The sequence below is a fragment of the Petaurus breviceps genome, unplaced genomic scaffold (genome assembly GCF_028583685.1).
Source record: "Petaurus breviceps papuanus isolate PSGF00001 unplaced genomic scaffold, PetGlider_PUasm1.0 90881, whole genome shotgun sequence".
Lineage (NCBI taxonomy): Eukaryota > Metazoa > Chordata > Mammalia > Diprotodontia > Petauridae > Petaurus > Petaurus breviceps.
In genome coordinates, this window is record NW_027187369.1 from 12,100,011 (window position 1) to 12,117,804 (window position 17,794).

The window sequence follows — 17,794 nt, forward strand, 5'->3', positions numbered from 1 at the left end:
GAGAGAGAGAGAGAGAGAGAGAGCGCAGAAGGGAAGGAAGTAGAAAGGAGACAGACGGAGAGGGTGGGAGGAGGAGACAGACAGAAAAAGGGGGGCAGCAAATAGCAAACGTCTTCTGAGCTCCCCTCCAAGCCAGAGAGAGGAAAACAACAGTAATCATTCTTCCCAAAACAAGAAGCAGCAGCAAGAGAGTAAATTAGGGAAGGAACAAAAACCTGTCTCTACTCCTCAGTAAATGTGTTGTGTTGTGTTTTTTGTTGCTGTTGTTCAAATTGCAAGATACATGGCTCTCTTTGTCACCCTTTACTTAGCCATGGTAGAGATGGCCATGCCTCCTCTTTGTCTTAGCCTGTCTCCTTTGCTTGCAGTCTGTCTGGCCTTCCAAGCATCCAATTCTTCTCTACCAAGCCAATTTGGAGAGCTGCACAAAAAAGCATTTTAGAGCTCTTGGGTATCTTCTCCAAGGACCAAATTAAGTGGGGGAAGCTGAAAGGGGAGGGCACAGAGTGGCCAAGAGAGGAACACCTGTGAGGACCCGCTCTGGATATTTTCCTGACAAGTTTTGGTCTAGGAATTCGGGCCTGGCCTCCTTTGGTTTTGCTAGACCTAGTTTCTTTGATTCTGGGGTTCCTGGATGGCCAGTTCATGCACTGTATCTTCATATTTGCCAAGGGGCTTATAGTCAATGTCGGGTGGGAGAGACCGGGGAAAACAGGAAACTCTTCCCAGCTCTTCCTGGGTGACTTTTCTGCTTTTGCCCGCTATTCTGAGATAGTTGCAGGCTCAGGAGTCCCAGAACCATTACCATGCCCTCAGTATGCCTTTCATGAAGCCTCCTCCTGTCTCTCTTATGCAATGAAGGGGAGTGGGAGGAGTACTAGATGTAGAGGGGGAAGACCTGAATTTCTAATCATATTTGGTGCTGTGGGACCTTAGGGAAGTCATTTCTCTCCTCTACAAAATGAGGGGATTGGCCTAGATGGTGCCTGAAGACTCTGGCAACTCTGGGATCCATGAGCTTAGGAGGGGGCCATCCATTTGTGAAGGTTTATACACTTGGACATTATTTAGAGTGTTTTGCATACATCAGGCACTTAGCAAATGCTTACTGCACTCACGTGAATTGAGGTTTAATTACTGACATGAATGCAATCCATCAGCCTTTTGCCAATGTATCATTCCCTACCTCCCTACCATTTGGCGGTCACAGACACACACCTAGCTTATGCTAGGCACACAGTGAGTGCCTAATACTTGGATGCAAAGTGAACAGCACAAGTTAATTGCACAGACATTTTTACAAGTTTACATGTCGTCCTGGATGCCTGAGAGCTCGTAATCAGGTCTGCCTTTACTTCTGGGTAAGCATTATAATCTGAAATTTATTTTTTAAAGTTCTTCAGAAACTCATCTTCTTGCAACATCCCATCACCCCTGAATCTCCCACCTCCTCAGTGCTCCCTGCTCCTGGGCTCCTTTTTTCCCTCTACCTGGAGAGGGTGGATGTTGGAGAGCTCCTCCCAGGCCCTCCACTTAAGGAAGGGGCCCAGGGCTTACCATAACGTTCAGACACCCTCCCACCCCAAATGCCTCCATTTTTAGCTTCTTTTTCTGTGTTTGTCTCTCTCATTAGACTGGGAGTTCCTTGAAGGCAGGGCCTCTCTTTTGCCTTTCTTGGCATGCCTGACACATAGTACGCACTTAACTTGACTGAATGACTAATACTTTTAAATTATTCAAAATGCATTGTCAGATGCCCATAAACTTTTTGACTGGTTATAGTGCAAAAAGAAAGCTTGAATAAAATAAGCAGAATATCAAGATATTAATGGCAGCTAGGTGGTTCAGTGGATGGAGCAAAGAAGACCTCAGTTCAAATTTGGCCTCAGACACTTACTGACAGTGTGACCCTGGGCAAGTCACTTAATTCTGTTTGCCTCAGTTTTCTTATCTGTCAAATGAGCCAGAGAAGAAAATGGCAAACCACTCTAATATCTTTGCCAAGAAAACCCCAAATGGGGTCACAGAGTCAGACACAGCTGAAAAATGACTGCTCAAGTAAGCAAACAACATGAATTGAAGGAGTAGGGGGATGTTGAACCTGGAGAAGAGCAGACTGAGGTTTGGTGAGGGAATCCAGAGGAGGACACAACAGCTGTTTTCATGTGTTTGAAAGGTTGTATTCCCTGGAAAAGGGGTTTCCTATTTGGCCTTGGGGTGGGGTGGGGATGGGGAAGAACCAGGAGCAATGGGTGAGAGTTGGAAAGACATATTTGCACTTGATGTCAGGAAAACCTATGTGACAGCTGGAGCGATCCTGAAGTGGACTGGGCAGCTCTGGGAGTCAGGGGGCTCTTTCTTGTTGGAGGTCTTTGAACTGAGGCTGGATGACCATCTGTTGGGAATGTGGTAGCTAGGATCCTTTTTCAGGAATGGCCCTTTCAACTCTGAAATTCTCTGATTCTGTAAAATTCTAGGATAGCCTTGTTGACTAGGAGCTCCAGACATTGGGATTGCTTGTAGGCTATGCCAATGTCGTAAGGACCTATGATTTCCAGGTGTAGGAACTCCCTCCACCAAGGAAAACTGCAACCTATCAGTAACTTATAGTCAGATTTGCTCAAAGCTCAAGGTGGATGTAGGACAGCGTTATTTAATTTCCTTGTTATATCCACTCAGAAAGGCCTGCAGAGTAATAGGAATATACAAAAGTACTTTTGTTTCATAAGATCCATACCGCTATTGTAGTATAAATTGTAAATAACAAAGGCACTATGTTTTCTCAATGAGACATTACAATAAAAGCACTGACTAGGAATCAGGAGGCCTGACTTCTAGTGTCAGCTCTGCCACTAGCTGTGTGATCTTAGGCAAAGTCACAACTTCTCTGAGTCTCAGTGGCCAAGAGTCTCTGGACACGCTAAGATGACATTTCTCAAACTTTTTGGTACCTTTACACTCTTAAAAAATATTAAGGACTGCCCCCCCATCTCCCCACAAAGGCTTTTTTGTTTATGTAAGTCATAGTGATACTTATCACATTAGAAATGAAAATATCTGAGTATAATTAAGAGAGGCTGCTAAGTGGCATAGAGAATTAGGAAGAACTGAGTTCAAATACAACCTCAGATACTAACTGTGTGACTCTGGGCAAGTCATTTAACCTCTCTGAATCTCAGTTTCCTCAACTGTAAAATGGAGATCATAATTGCACCTTTCTCTGTTGGAAGCATCCAGTGAGATATTTATAAAGAACTTAGCAGGGTGCCTGGCACATAGTAGGTAATTAATGAATACTTCCTTATTATAAAAAATAATTTTGACCCCTGCACTTTGAGCACCCATACTCTAAGGTATATGGAGCAATCACCTCCTTTGGGAGCTAAGAATCCTGGGAAAAAGAGCAAATCAAGCTCCATAGAAGCTTAAAGGTATGGGAAGGGACCTGAATGGCTTTCTTTACAATAACAAGCATCTTGTTTGCCTCCTTGTCTCCTCCTGACCTCTCCTTTTTCTCTATGTATTAAAAAAATCACTATTTCTATTATTTAGTGACTAGGTGGTTGTATCACTTGTTGTGTGACTTTTTGTGACTCCACTTGGAGTTTTCTTGGCAAAGATCCTAGAGGGGTTTGTCATTTCCTTCTCAAGCTCGTTGTACAGATGAGAAAACCAAGGCAAACAGGGTTCAGTGACTTGCCCAGGGTCATGCAGCTAGTGGATGTCTGAAGCTGAATTTGAACTCAGGTCATTTTGACTCTAGGTGCAGTGCTCTCTATCCACTGCAGTGCCACCTAGCTGTCTCAGTTGTGTCACTTCTCTGCTCAAAAACCTTCATTTGTTCCTCATTCCCTTCAGTTGTTACACAGGGCAGCCTCGGTTTCCTCCTCTGTAATAAAGGGGTTGAGCTAGATGGCCTCAGAAGTTCCTTCCAGCTCCTTATCATGGATTTTCTTCTGCTTTGTGGTTCTAGGTACATACTCTGAGCTCTGTAAACCTTTGCTCATTTTGTTCCTTGTGGCTTGACAAAATGCCTGCTCAATGAACCTTACCACCATCAGGGCTTATGGAGCGAGTCTATAATGAGACAGAAGGCCTTGCTTGATGATCTTAAGAGGGGGAGAGGAACACTTGGGGAGGCAGGGGTGGGGGGGAGGAGAAGGGAAAGGAAGGATAGACAAAATTATCTTACATAAACAGGCTGCAAAAGTGAAAGTCTCTATAAACAAGTGGGCTGCTGGAGGGGCTGACACCTGAACCATACTCACACACACACACACACACACACACGGAGTTGGCTACAAAAATATATCTCACTCAACAGGGAAATGATAGGGAAAGGGGAAAAGGGAGAAGGGGGAATTAGTGGGAGGGTAGATAAGGGAGGGATTAGTGCTGAGCAAAACAAACTCTAAGGATGGACATAAATATTTACAGCTCTTTTTGAGGTGACAAAGAATGGGAGTCTGAGGAAAAGACTGGGGAAATAAACTGGGGAAGAGCTGGACAAGTTATGGTACAGAAATGTGAGGCAATATTATTAGGCTGTAAGAAATAATGAAGGGGGGGCAGCTAGGTGGTTCAGTGAATAGAGCACTGGCCCTGAAGTCAGGAGGACCTGAATTCAAATCCAACCTCAGACACTTAACACAAAAACTAGCCATGTGACCTTGGACAAGTCACATAACCCCAGTTGCCCTCCAAAAAAAGGGCAAAAAAAAAAGAAATAATGAAGGGGATAGTTTCAGAGAAACCTGGGAAGGCTCATATAACGTGATGCTGAGTGAGTAGAACCAGAAGAACAATTTATATGGTGACAACAATAGAGTAAAGACAAACAACTTGGAAAGAATTAAGAACTCAATATGATGGCCACTGCTATTCCAGAGGACTGACTATGGAACATGCTACCCAACTCCATACAGAGAGGTGAAGCTCTTTCAGTGGAGGAGACAAAGACTTTGTTTGGACATGGCCAACATGGAAATTTACTTTGCTTGACTATACGTGTCTCTGGTGCCTTTGGTTTTTTCTTTCATTCCCAGGGTGGGGAGCAGGGTTGGAGTGGGAGGGAGAGAAGGCAGATATTTGCTAATTGAAAAAAATGAAATATAATGTTAAAAAATGTCTGCTCCTCTTCCATAACCTTTTTCTCTGCTATGTTTAATTCCTATTTATCCTTTAAAGTCCAGCTCACAAGCTACCTCTCTAAGAAGCCTTCTCTGGTCTCCCTAGCAGGTAATAAATACTTTTTTACCCTCTCTGATCTCACATAACACTTTACTCAAATATTTTGCATTTACCATCTATGATAATCATTTATGTGGCTGTACTCTCTTTCTTTGTCTTCCACCCCTCCCCTCTCCCAACTAGCCCCATTAGGTTCTTAATCTGGGGTCACTGAACTCTTTAACCCACCAAGGGTTCTTAATTTGGGGTCACTGAACTCTTTAAAAAATATATTTTGGTAACTGTAATTGTAACTGTAAAACTGAAACCAATACAATTGGTTTCTTTTGCAATCCTATTTATTTAATTTTATGCCTTAAAAATTATACTGAGAGAGGGTCCATTGGTTTCACCCTACAGCTCCAAGGATCAAAGACAAAAATAGAGGAAATAAAAAGGTTAAGGCCCCTGCTCTGACCTTGCAAGCACAGGGCTCTGATCCCTGTGGGTGCTTGGCGATATGAATGGATGATGACCATCCACAGATTCTTAGTGATTGGAATATTACTCTACTGAATTAATCAGAAAGGGAAAAATGGTTTTAAGTATAGAGAAACAGCCTGAAAATGCTAAAGCTGTTGAGATCTTTCTAGAATGTATCAGGGAGGAGTCATTTTTCTTTTCTGAAATGCTAAGTTTTGATGCCACCTACTGAGAAAAAGAGGTAGCATTTCCTTTTCACTCTGCAGATTCAGGGCTGGCTGGATCTTTTTTTTTTTTTCTCCCTGCAGTATTCACAGTTCAGAGAGGAAAAAGGGGAAAATTCAAGCCATTGCCTATTTCTCCTAAATAGCTAGGCTGGCCCATTCAGATCAGCCAAGCTCATCTTTTTTCCCTGAACAGTAAACACTTTGCAAAACTTGTTCTCTGACCTTTGCTAGACAAAGCTGGTGCTAAGATAGAACAAAAAGGTTTCAAGTAGTCCAGGTTTGCTTTTGGATCCCTTTCACCTTTTCCTCTTCCCCTCCCTTGCTCTTTTGCCCCCTCTCTGGCCAGACAGTATCCCATTCCTCTAGGTCCTGTCTCTTTCCGGAATCATTGAATGCGTAGAATGTTAAATCTCTCAGGGACTTTGGAACATAAGATTTTTTTTTCAGAATTTGTTTTATGCTATTTTTTTTGCCATTCCAATCCTTTCCCCAACCCCCTTAATTCTAGCACCTCTCCTCTGTTATTTATTTCTAATTTATCTTGCATATGGCTTGTTTGGACATAGCTATTTACATGTTGTCTCTCCCATTGGACTGAGCTCCCTCGTGACAAAGAAAAACAATTAAAACCAAAGACAAAGCAACAGCACACAATCTATAGCCTTCTTTCTTCCTCCTCACTGGCCATATTGTATATCCCATTCCCATAGGTCTCTTCTGTTTTAACCTGAGTCATAGAATATTAAATCTGGAAAGGGACCTTGGGATACAAAATGGGTTTCAATTTTGGTTATTTTCATATGGATTGATTAAAAAAAAGCTTGATGCTTCCAGGTTATATCCTGACTTCTCATCTTCCCCCTAGACTTCTCTTCTGACTAAAAAACCCCAAACCAATGCACAGTTCTGCTCTCCAATGCCCCAGAAAAAGGAGGAAGATGTATTTTTTCATCTTTTCTTCAGGTCTAAGACTAGTCATTATCATCACATGACTAGAATATAGAATATGAGGAGATCAGAGCTGAGAGGGACCTTAGAGGTCATCTAGTCCACTTCCCCTCACCTCCAAATTTGGCAGATAGGGAAATTAGTCCCAACTCACCAGAACTGGATATTTCCTCCACCAAGAACAGGAGGGTACACATTTGACTCCTGGAAAAAGATAACTCATCCCTCTCTCTGCTCCATGGTGAACCTAAAAAGATAACTTAATCAGCTGATGATGTCATCTTTCTCTATCCCAGGAGACCTGAGGAAGATCTAAGGTCCCTTGTCTTATCTACAGATATGGGATTTTGACAGGTCAGGTATGTCCCTTGGGTCTACTGAATTTGGGAGGAGGGGGTTGCCTAGGCAAGCTTCCCAGAGAAGGAGATAAATAGTCCTTGAGCTCATGCCAGGGATTTGAAAATGCTGGATGGATGCCATTCTCTCTTTCCCCCCGCCCCCTAACATTCAGAAATGTTCTCTCATTAGCACTTAGGAGAAGGCTGCTGCATTAGAGGTAGAAACACCCTGGCCTCCTAGGCCACTCAAATCCATCCGACCCCCGACTGGGAGATCAATTTTTCTAATGCTCAGCTCTGATTACTCCCTCTCTCAAAATCCTTCCTTTAACTTAACTCATTGTCTCCCCCTGCAAGGACAAAGTGCATCTTTCCATTTTTCCAGCCATCTGAAGGCAGTAGAATGTCTGCTTTAAAGCAAGAAAATAAAGGAGTAGGGTTGGGTTTTTTGTTTTTTTTTGTAGGGAAGCAGAAGATTATTTTTTCTCAAAATGTGATGGGCCAATTGCATGCCATCTTGGGGAGTGGGTAAGGAAGGGAGGGAGAAACATTTGAAACTCAAAATATTATAAAAGTGAATGTTGAAAACAAAAAATAAATAAAAGAATAAAAATGGATGGGACAGGAAAAATCCAGAGTATGTAGCAATAGGCTAAGGATGTTTTATTCCCCAAACTTTCTGCTGGTTTTTTGTTTTTGTTTTTTGCTATTCCTTCTCTCTACTACCAGAGATTGGGGAAAGGTAACAAATTCCTTACTGATCAGCTGATGTAACTGTTCTCTTCCCCTTAATTCCCCCACCCCAAATTCTTCTGGGGGGGGGAACAATCAAGACACATAAAATCTTCCAGGATGGAGAGCATTTTATAGGATTTTGGGGTGGATGGAAACTTTGACATCATTAGTTCAAACTTCTCACTTTACAGAGAAAAAACTGGAAATAATAAGAGCCAGCATTTATATAGCATATGGGTGTCTGAAAAACACATGCTCTTATTGTGCCCATTTTACATCTAAAGCCACTGAGGCTGGGAGATGTTAAATGACTGGCCAAGAGCCACAGGCCTAGTATATGTTTAAGACAGGGTATGAAGTCAGGTCTCTCTGGCTCCAAGTCCGACTGAAACCTGGTGGGTGTTTCAGTAAGTATCAGGGCCAGGATTCCTCCTCAGGTTCTCTGACTTCATATCTAGTCATCTTTCACCTACATCATTCTGCCTAGTAATTATTAAGTAAAGATAATCTAGCTTTTAGTTCCCATGAAATCAATAAACAGAATAGAAAGCTATACCTCAAGTTTCTGTAATGTTTTAAGGTTTACAAATGAATGACAGGAAAAAAACCCACCTGTATTAAGTACCTACTATATGCCAGGGATTGAGGAAATAAATGTGCCCTACAGGAATTTATATTCTACCACGCAGTGATGGCCAGGGAAGGGAGCTTTGGTGAATAGAGCTATAGGGAATAGTTGGGAGTTGGTTACAATCCTCAGGGCAGAGGTGGAAGGTAGGCCTGAGCAATGTCCTCTGAGGAAAGGCAGGTAACAAGGTGGGATGTGAAGCTTGGTCAATTAGATACAGTGGGTGATATGAACTTACATTATCTCCCTCTACTCTTCCACTCACCAATCAGGACAGCTCAGGCTCAGGAGGTTGTTCCAAAACTAACTCTCTTAGGGTAGGGTAGGGTGGGGTAGGATATGGTTTCTTTCCTCATAACTGTCTGCCAAAAGTAGGTATTGTTGTTCAGCCCTTTTCAATGGTGTCTGACTCTTCATAACCCCGTTTTTAGGATTTTCCTTAGCAAAGATACTGGAGTGGTTTGCCATTTCCTTCTCATTTTACATATGAGGAAACTGAGGTAAACACAGTCAAAGGACTTTCCCAGAGTCACATAGCTACTAAGTGTCTGAGGCTAGATTTGAACTCCTGACTCCAGGACTGGTGCTCTATCCACTGCAGCTCCACCTAGAAGCCAAAAGGTAGGTAGTGCAGGTATACTCATTTAGTGGATAAGAACCCATTCAAAAAAACTGTTTATGCTGAAAAATGGGAAATGGATAGAATGTAAGCTTCTGAACAAAGGCTTATGCTTCCAGCTTACCTAATTGATTGGAAAGCATCTCTGATTAGCCACTTCCTTACATATACCTCTAGAATTCTTGTCTTCTCAACTAGACCGTAAGCCCTCAAAATCAGAGAGCAAGCTAATAACTTCTTTTGTATCCCTTACAAGGCTTAGTTGAGGGACAGAGACAAGGAGATACATCATATACCTTGACCTGACTAAATTTGAAATACTTTTTAAAATAAGCTCTAAGAAATGATTGTTTTATAACTTCAAACTTCTTTTCAGATTTGGGCCTGTATCTGTGAGAGGTCCTAAGTAAATAGGCCTCTGATTAGTAAATCTTAACCCTGGACCAGAGGACATAAAGTCAAGAAGGACTTCTATCTAGCCAGTCCAGTATCTTCAGTTTTCTGGAAAACTCAAGGCCCAAAATATGGGAAGAGATTTGCCTAAAGTCACTGAGCCAGACCTTAGATTCTGAGCCTCTGCAGCCAAGTTTGGTGCCTTATACTCTTGCTTCTAGACAAACATACTGTTCATTTCAGAGAATCCTCTGAAATGAGCTTTTCCATCTGAGTTCCTAGTTTCCTAGGGCAATCTCATTTTTTAGGCAGTCTTTTTTTTTTTGTCTTTGGATTACTGTGAGCACAAAGCTTCCTTTAGCCATTGACTCATTTCCTCTTTCTTTTTACAAGATTCTCAGTTTATGTTCAATTGTTTCCTGTTCACATTTTCTAAATGTCCTTGTTTATGCTGTCTTTTTTTAGCCACGGAGAGACAACATGTGTCAGTCAAGACTTAACATGGCTTCCTTGCCCAAATCCTTTGTCATTTTAAAGGCACAATCACGTCACTGCAAATTCTAGTCCAACTTTCAAATATTTTTTAGGGAAAAAGGCACTGGGCATGGAATCAGAAGCCTGGGGTTTCAATCCTGACACCATGTGGGTTCCAGTCCCAGCTCTGATGTTTACTGGATTACTGGACCTCAGTCTTCTCTAGCCACTGAATAGAGAAAATTCTTGATGACCTTTCCCCTTTTTTCTCCTTTCTGAATACAGGTTGGAGACCAAAGACACAAGAATAGACTCTCCCAGCCTGATGTGTGGCAACAGCAAAACTCGATTGTGGAGTGTCACTCAGTTCAATGGCCAAGCACATGTCCCTCTGGAGACCTTCTGCTCCCAAGGGAGCCATTCAAGGAGCCTACTGGGAAGAGGAAGACTGTTTATGTTCAAGCTTTTTCCTACCCATCCAGAACCAAGGTTAAATGATTGACCCAAGGTCACACAGCTAGTGAATGTCTGAGCTGGGTTGAAAGATTGAGATCTTATCATAAGATATTAGATTTAGACCTAGAAGGTATTTTAGAGATGATCTAACCCTTATCTTACAGATAAGGAAACTGGGGCTCAGAGAAGGGAAGGGACTTGTCCAAGGTCACACAGACAATTGAGTAGACTTTTAGAGATGGGCATCTCCTATGATTAGAGAGGAAAGTGCTTACTGGGAGTCAGGTATTTTGACCTGTTTATTAAATGCTCACACTTCAAATGTTTAAAAAAATTATTATTATTATTTTTGCATGCAACTGGGAAATAATATATACAGGCACTGGGGTATAGAGATCCATCTTGCCCCACTAGAAAGTGGGAGAGGGGATGGGGGAGGATATAGGAGAGTACAGATTGGGGGAGAGAGTATTCAGTGGGATTGCTGTTTTAGGGTGGTGGGTAGGGGAAAGATGGGGAGAAAATTTGTAACTCAAAATCTTGTGGAAATGAATGATATAAACTAAAAATAAGCATAAAATTTAATTTAAAAAAATGCTCACACTTCATTCCCCCTACCACTTTTCCCTCTCCTGTTATTATTGAGAGGCAGTGCAGTGAAGTAGAAGAGTGTTGGATTTGGAGTCTGAGGACCTGGGTTTGAATGTTACTTACTAGCTGTGTGAGCTTCGGCAAGTTGCTTAACCTTCCTGGGCCTCAGTTCCCCAATCTGCAAAATGAGCAGGTTAGACTAGATTATAGGATCATAGATATAAGAGCTGGAAGTCACCATCTAATCTCTAAACTCCCTCATTTCCTTTGGATAGGGAAACAGAGGCCTAGATAGATGAAGTGACTGCCACAGTCACAGGTAGTGAATATCAGAGGTGGGCCCTGTCACGCCATAGTCAATACTCTTTCTGCTACGTGACCTTCAAGGTCCCTTCCAACACTAAATCTGTGATACTGTGTATAGAGTCATAACAAGGAATTTTTTTTGTACAAGATAAATCCCTCAAATCATGCCAATGTGCCAGATGAGAGGTGCTCACCCCATCTTACCATCTACCATCTGGTAACAAATTATTATTGCTAGCTGGAAACAACACTCTGGTATTTCTGCTGAGAGACTTCAAATACTGCCAGTGCCCTCTAAATTCTGTGCTCTGGGGCAAAGCCCCATTGCTCCACTCTAGTTATAGCTTTGCCTTCTTCTGTGTGTTTATGTAGTATGTGAGTAAGTGGAGCCTGTGTGAAAGAACAGCTAGAAAACTATCAGTCTATCAATTCCATGAGGATTGGGTCCATATCTTAGCTAGACTTTGTATCTCTCTCCACCTCCCACCCCCATGCCTTGCTCAGTGCTCTCTGCACATATATATTGTTGGTGTTTCAAAAGTGTAGATTGAAAGAATGAAATAATGAGAAAGAAGAGAGGAGAGAGAAAGGGAGAGAGAGGGAGATACAGAAACAGAGACAGAAAGAGAGAAGGCTGTGGGGGTAAAAAAGGGAAAAAGTTTCTTAGTATAAGACTTTCAGTTTTGGAGAGGCTAGGTTTGTGAGGGAGTGAAAAAAAATTCCCTTCCTCCCCCAGGCTCTCAGCCCCCACAAATACTATGCAATAAGGAAGTTAAAAGGCACACACAATTTTCTGCAATTTGTCTCAAACCCACTAGATGCTTTTAAATCCTGTGATTGCTCAATCCCACAGTCACAGCCACAGATGGGCAAAAGCAAAGAAGAAAGAGTCAGAGAATTGTCCTCAGCCTTGGGGAACAAAAGGCCAGGGCCCCAAAGGCAGCTGGCCTTTGGTTGATGGAGTACAAATTACTTCAGCAGCTCACAGGGATGGCCCAGGGCAGAAGCCCGACTTTGGCTAACTTTTCCATACCTAGATATATTCTGGACTTTTCCTGGCCCCAAGTGAATGCATGGACTATGGACTGGGGGTGAGGGGTGGGGGTGGAAAAGGAAGGGGGCCGGTGGGGGACTGTGCTGCCTGCTCAACCGTTTGACAGTTCTTTTCATTTCTTTACCCACCAACCAGCCAATACCAATAATTGACATTTCCAGACTACTTTTTTCAAACAAGGTTTGAGATGAAATTTACATATGTGGAAATTTCCATATGTGCCAGGACACAAATGCCCAGAGGTGCCTTAGCACATTTGCAGCTCCATGGGAAGAGTTCCATTTCCTTTTCCCTCCCCACCCCTCATACATTAGATCATAGATTCTGCTCTGAAAAAGACCTTATAAGTCCACCTAGATCAACTCCTTCATTTTTTAAAAAACAGATTGAAGAAACTGAGGCCCAGAGGGAGGAAGAGACAAGATCATAGATTTGTGGCTGCAAGGGATTTTAGAGGTCATCAAGTCCAACCAATCAATTTAACAAGTGAGGAAACTGAGGTTTGGGGAGGAGAAATAATTTATCCAAGGTCACATGGGTAGTAGATGGTAGAAGCAAGCTTTGGACCAAGGCCAGATATGCCAAAGCCTGGGATTCTTTCCACCATACTTCATTTTACAGATGAGAAAAGTGAGGCCCCAGAGGCCCAAGAACACACAGGTGGCAAGTGTGCCCCTTTGACTCCAGAGGGAGGCATGTTCTTCATGGCACCACAGTGTCTTCTGAGACCATGACAGCCTTCAGATAGGTACTGGAGGCATTATTAGCTCCATTTTTACAGATGAGGAAACTGGAACTCAGAGATGAAGAGATTTGCCCACTACATCAGGGTTACTACTCCATAACACGACCACCCTGTGATTCTCAGTAAGTTACTGTTTACAAAGCACTTTCCTCACAATAGAAAACCTCAATATTTAACCTTGCTGAGACTCAGTTTCCTTCTCTGTAAAATTAAAGGGTTGGACTAGATGGCCTATGATATTTCCTCCTGTTCTGGATCTAGGATCTCATGGGAATGAAACAAACAAACACATTGGCCAAATCCTGGAGCTGGCTCAGAGCCAGTTGTTAAATTTTCAGTGTGTTTATTTACATCTCAGAAATTGGCAACTCCCCTACAAATTAGGGCTTAATTTATTACTTTGTTGATTGTTTAGACTTTAAAAAGTGATGAAGAAATGCTAACAATGCAAATTAAACTTAAAAGTGTCCCAAGGGCATATATATTATATACATACATATACATATATACATATACACATACATATATGTATATGTATATAATAATGTATACCTTACACATACACATGTGAGAGTGTGTATGAGAGCTTGTTGTTAAATAAATAACATAATATTATTATATTGTATTATATTATATAGACACCTTGTTGTTAAATAAATAAACAAATGAATAAATAAATAAATTTAACAGCTCATCCCTGGTCATATCCTACAGTCTAGGCCCCATCTTGCTCACGATTATAGTCTTTCAATATTGTTTTCCTTTACATTATTATGGTCATGGTATAGATTGGTTTTGGGAGCAGCTAGGAGCTGCAATGAATAGAGCACCAAGAAGACTCATTTTCTTGAGTTCAAATTCAGCCCCAGACACTGAATAATAGCCTTGTGACCCTGGGCAAGTCACTTTACCCTGCTTGCCTCAGTTTCCTCATCTGTAAAGTGAGCTGGAGAAGGAAATGGCAAACCACTTTAGGATTTATGCCAAGAAAACCCCAAATGGGGTCATGAAAAATCAGAAGGGACTCAACATGGACCCAGGGTGGGGAACCTGTGATCTTGAGGCCACATGGGGCCCTCTAGGTCCTCAAGGGTAGCCCTTTGACTGACTCCAAACTTGACAGAACAAATTTTGTTTGGATTTCAGGTTGGATTTTTTGTTTGGATTTTTATTTGGATTCAGTCATGGGGCTGCACTTGAGGACCTAGAGCACCTCGAGGCTGCAGGTTCCCCACCCCTGACAGATTCTTTTCTTAGTTCTTCATTCTCCATCAGTTTGGCCTCTATTTCCTAACCAAAGACCTCTCTGAAAAGCCTTCCAATTGTAGGCACAGCAGTTATTTCTAATGTCTCCTGAGAAAAGGGACTGCATGCTGGATTTAAAAGCCCAACTGTGGTTAGATCAATTTGTGCTTGGTATCCAGGCCTAGGAGCCAATCACATACTTGAGAAGGCCAATGGAAACAGGAACTTTATGTGTGCAGGGTCTGTCATAGACTCTCAGGTAAAGTTAACCTTAAACAAAGGAAAATATTTTTGAAAGGCACTTTGGGGGGTTTTATTGGTATAGACAGAAAGACTAAGAATTGTACCCATTCTGGTGAAGAGGGATCTGACACCTTTGATGCGAGCAATCCTGGCTTCTACTAGTTCCTGCTTGTGTGATTTTGAATTAAAAAATCAAACTTCTGAGAGCCTTTGTCCAGTAAGTTTTTCCATACTCTCTCAACCTAATCCCTCAAATGAGATTATGCACCCTTTACCACACATAGGCCCCCAGGATAGTTATATGAGGTCTGAGTTAGATAGCTGGTGCTGCAGTGGAGAGTGATGGGTCAGGAAGACCTGAGTTCAAATCCAGTCTTAGACACTTACTAGCTGGGTGACCCTGGGCAAGTCACTTCACCCTGTTTGCCTCAGTTAGGAAACTTCAATCAGTAAAATTCAATAATTTTTCTTTGCCAAGAAAACCCCAAATGGAGTCATGAAGAGTTGGACACGACAGAAATGACTGAACAACAACAAAATCAGAGGTGTCAAATATGCCATACATGGGTCCAAATGCATCCTGAGCCAGATTAAAATGTCATTGGGAAATATTTAAAAAAAAGTAAAAATAAAAGAAAACACAGATAGCTATCTAGCATTGCATTTTAAAAACCAAATCAAGAGGCAGCTCACAGGGAACCTCACATATAATTTACTGACCCTGTTTCTATTTGAGTTTGACCCCACTGGGCTGCATCTACACAAAACCACAAGCTCACAATTCACAAGCTCTTACTGCTAAGGTTTCTTTTTCTATAGTCAGTTAAGAGACATAATTCAAATCAAAAGCATTTAATAAAGTATCACAGTAAGAAAAATTGTAATAGAATTCTCCCCCTCCCCCCAGTGATTTAACACACATAGAGGTTATGACTGAGCCAGCACACACATGGTCAAAATGTGTATTGAGGGCCTTGTGCTCTCTCTCCTTGGGCCTGCTCTCCCCCACTCCATGGCATCTTGTCTCTGTGTGGACCTCTGCTGGCCTCTGCTGATCTAATGGTGACTGCTGGATTTGCAATCTGCTGAACAGCTATTGAATCCTCCAATTAGGAAGGAACAAAAGCAAAATTTTTTATTTATGAAGATTTTTCTTCGTACAATAAATTCTTTTGACAACAGAAAATAAATGCAAATTTTTTCTTTTTATGAAAAATCACACCTTAGAGATCTTTCTTTTAGGTATTCTCCTTTCCCCAATTTCCTGGCCCAGTCTAGTAGAAATACAGGCCCAGATCCCCAAATGTAATAGAAAGTCCTAAGTAGAAGTCAGAAGACTTGGGTTTATTTCATCCCTTGCTCTGCCACTAACTTCCCAAGTGACCTTGAGCAAGTCACTGTTAATCTCTGGGGGCCTCAGTTTCTACCTCTGTAAATTAGGGATATTGAACTTGATGGTCTCTAAAACAATGGGGGCTGGGAGGAGTCAGAGGACCTACTTTCAAATCCCAGTCATGGCACGTAGTTCTGCATCATTCTGGCTAAATCAATTCCCCTCTCTTGGGGCTCAGTTTCCTTATTTGTAAAATGAGGTGGTTAGATCACAGGACTTCTAAAATTTCTTCTAGCCTTAACTTTATGATCCTCCAATAGATCATTGTGATTTACTGATTAAGCAAGGGAAAACTGTCCTACCCTGGGCTGCCTTTAGAGCCTGGTTTCTTAATGTTTTTGTGTGCTATGGATCCCTTTGGCAGCCTGATGAGCTGGGTGAGGCAGGAAAACCAAGTTCACATCCAGGCTCAGACACTTAGACTAGCTGTGAGACCCTGGGCAAGTCTCTCTGTAATTCAGTTTCTTCATCTGTAAGATGGGGGTAATAATACCACCTACCTTCTAAAGTAGTTGAGATAGTAAAATAAAATGCTATTTGTAAAGTACTTTGAAAACCTGAAAGTACTATATAAATGCTGGTTATTATTATTTTTAGAATATTTTCAAATGTATAAAATAAAATGCATAGGAAACTACATTGAAATACAGTCATTGACATTTTTTAAAAAATCAAATTTTTGGAACCCTTGGTTTGAATCCCTGCTTTAGAGAGTCTTGGGATTATAGAATTTAAAACCAGAAGGAACCCTTGAGGTCAGCTTGTCTATTTTGCAGATGAGAAGACTGAGGTCTAGAGAGTTTAAGTGACTTGTCCAAGGACATAGAACTATTAAGTAGGAGAGCTGGGATTTGAACCCAGGCCCTGAAACTCCAAACATATACAACATCCCCTTCCCTCCCTGGCTTCATTTTCCAAGAACTGATCTTTTAGAGGAAATGAAACAGGTTGTCATGGACCCTTCCTTTCTGAGTGCATGGTGAAGGGAGTGACAATAAGAAATGTTCACACACTTCTCCTTTTCTGCATCGGAATAATTCCATGAATCAGAGCTTCTCATCAGGCAGCTGACCCACAGGCTATTCTCCACTGACTGACTTCTTACACCTGCTCCACAACATAGTTTCATTATAGAACTAACCTAAGGTGTTTTTGAAAGAAAGAATCTCATTTTGGAGCAAAGCAAAGCAAGCTGGGCCCATGAGATTTTTCAGGATCCAGAACAGGTCTATAGAATTTCCCACTGGGGCCCAGCAGGCCCAATGGTCCTCAGAGGGGGTTAGATCCTTGGGAGAGGGACCAGAATAAGGACGATGATGTCCATATCATTCTAAGGCAGAGATGACAAACATGAAGCCCATGTGACCTTCATGGGGCCCTTGACACCCTCAAGTGCAGCATGAACTAGATTTAAATGGAATTGGGAAATATTAAGCAAAATGAATAAAAATACAATAAAACACAGATAATGTTGTTGTTCCATCCTGTCTGATTCCCCATGATCCCATTTTGGGGTTTTCTTGGCAGAGATCCTAAAGTGGTTTGCCATTTCCTTCTCCAGCTCATTTTATAGATGAGGAAACTGAGGCAAATAGGGTAAAGTGACTTGCCCAGGGTCACACAGCTAACATGTATGTGAGGTCAGATTTGAATCCAGGGAGATGGATGGATCTTCCTGACTCAAATCCCAGTGCTCTGTCTGCTACACCACCTAGCTACCTCCTATTACATTTTTAAACTAAGCTAA

General features: G+C 41.9%; 2 protein-coding genes across 2 annotated transcripts in view; one reads left to right on the forward strand and one right to left on the reverse strand.

The window, feature by feature from the left end:
- Positions 1-17,794, reverse strand: part of MAP7D3 (MAP7 domain containing 3) — a 198,879-nt gene that overhangs the window by 125,245 nt on the left and 55,840 nt on the right. The gene's annotated exons all lie outside the window — the stretch shown is intronic.
- VGLL1 (vestigial like family member 1) overlaps positions 1-17,794 on the forward strand; it is a 286,608-nt gene that overhangs the window by 276 nt on the left and 268,538 nt on the right. The window lies entirely within an intron of this gene.